Raw genomic sequence first — 2,314 nt, forward strand, 5'->3', positions numbered from 1 at the left:
CCCCACACCCTACCCCCAAACGAAATCTAGCCAGTAGCCACTCTCTTCTCACACTCTCGCTCTCTGCACTCTCGAGGCCTGCGGCAAACCCACCTAGCGCCGGCGAGACCGTTCCACCCACCACCTTGCAGCGCTGCCGAACTCTCCCCCCTAGCGCCTCCGAACCTTCCTCCCACTGCTCCCAGGACCTCCTCGCGGACAGAGCACAACGAAGCCCCAACCCCAGCCAGCAGTGAGCAGCCCAGCACCACCCTCGCACCCAGCAGTAGCACAGCACCACCCACTCACCTAGCACAGCACCACGCCACCACCCAGCAGTGTTTTTGGCCACCCACAACTTAGCACCTCCCACCCAGCCACCGATTCAAGTCAGATATGGAGCCGGAGCCACCAAGTCAGGTATGTAATTTGACTAATTTCTGTTTTGAATTACTGAAAGTGCTTCTGTTTGTATTGTTGGTAGCTTGGTATTGTCGGAAAAATAATATAATCTGCTTTTGGTTATTATTAGTTTTTTTGGAAGAATAATATAAAATAAAAAGAAACTTTTGAAGTGATTTAGTATGAAATCAGATAAACTGGTTTTGGATCTTGATAGGAAGATATTGAAATTAGATTTGAAGCAGATTTGAAGAATTAAATTTGGAGCAGATTTGAAATCAGTGTATTGTTGCTGATTGCTGGTTGAATTACTTTTGATGAATTACTTTATTGTTGGTATTATTGCTGGTTGCTGGTTTTGTTGCTGGTTTTGTTGCTTATTGTTGCTGCCTTGCTGGTTTTTAATTTATTTGTTGTTGTGTTTTTGCTGGTTTTTAATTTATTTGTTGTTGTTGACAAGTATGGAGCTTTCAGGATCTTTATCTCCTTTAGTATGAAATCAGATTTGAAATCAGATAAACTGGTTTTGGATCTTGATAGGAAGATATTAAAATTAGATTTGAAGCAGATTTGAAGAATTAAATTTGGAGCAGATTTGAAATCAGTGTATTGTTGCTGATTGCTGGTTGAATTACTTTTGATGAATTACTTTGTTGTTGGTATTATTGCTGGTTGCTGGTTTTGTTGCTGATTGTTGCTGGTTTTTAATTTATTTGTTGTTGTGTTTTTGCTGGTTTTTAATTTATTTGTTGTTGTTGACAAGTATGGAGCTTTCAGGATCTTTATCTCCTTTTGTTGCCAATATGACAGCTCTGACTAATATGTAAGTGCTTAACTCTAAATCTCAGTTCATTGACTCTGATATTTACAAGTTCTAATTGGAAAACCATTGCTTTTTTGTAGCTGGCTTGGGAATAACAGTTTGTCAGGGCACATTCCTGACCTAGGTTCACTAACACTGTTAGAAATATTGTAAGTAACTCATTTTGTATGCAATTCCATGATCTAAATGTTTGAAATCAAAGAACTTTGATGTATTCATGCCATGAAACTCACTATTTGGATATTATTATTGTATATAAAGGCACTTGGAAGACAATCAATTCGACGGAGAGATTCCTTCATCCCTAGGGAACATAAGCACTTTGCATAAAGTGTAAACTCTGTCCTCTTTATACAAGAGAATTAAACTGGTTTTTTGTGCTGTTTCTTGAATCCTGAGTAGATATTTAAGTCAGCCCTGTACAACTACGTTGTTTACATGAGTGTGGCCCAAAAATAGTACAATTTATTTGAATTCCTTTTGCCGATAAATTTAATTGGATCAAGACTTTGTTACCTAATGTGTATTTGTGTTTGTCGATTTCAATTTTATGACTTTGTGACATAGCTTGGCAGTATTTTTTTTGAATTGATTGAAAAACCGAACAAACCGAACCAAACCAAACCGATTTTAATTAGTTTGGTTTGGTTCGGATGGTCTTGAGAAAAAACCGAACCAAACCGAACCGCAGTTTAATTAAACGATTGGATCGGATGACTTTTCTCTCAAAAACCGAACCAAACCGCACCGCCAACACCCCTAGTTGGGATTGTTTAGAAGTCATTTTTATTTGAAAACATTTTCCATCCATTTTTTGCTCCAAAAAAAATCTGCCTAGCTATAGGTGAAAAATAAAATCCTTGCAGTTTTTGTTTGTTGCAAATTTCCACCGTCTCTACCCGCAAATATGCTTGGGTCTTGAGCCTGAATAAAATCATGAGGCTGCAATAGTATTCCCACCTCCGGAGAGCATATAGCTTTATTGAAATTAAAGTTGGGACAATCAATTTGAATTGGTTGAATACAAGTTATTGGTCTCTTGTTTTGTGCATGTAATCATTTAAATTTATAATAGATTAATTTTTACTGGATGTAAATTTCTGTTCTTAG

General features: G+C 37.8%; 1 long non-coding RNA gene across 1 annotated transcript; it reads left to right on the forward strand.

The window, feature by feature from the left end:
- LOC107634648 lies at nucleotides 1,142–1,719 on the forward strand. Its single transcript, XR_001619022.2, has 2 exons — nucleotides 1,142–1,204; nucleotides 1,466–1,719. It is a non-coding gene; the product is annotated as an uncharacterized LOC107634648 (long non-coding RNA).

The sequence above is a fragment of the Arachis ipaensis genome, chromosome B03, assembly GCF_000816755.2.
Source record: "Arachis ipaensis cultivar K30076 chromosome B03, Araip1.1, whole genome shotgun sequence".
In the NCBI taxonomy this organism is placed as follows: domain Eukaryota; kingdom Viridiplantae; phylum Streptophyta; class Magnoliopsida; order Fabales; family Fabaceae; genus Arachis; species Arachis ipaensis.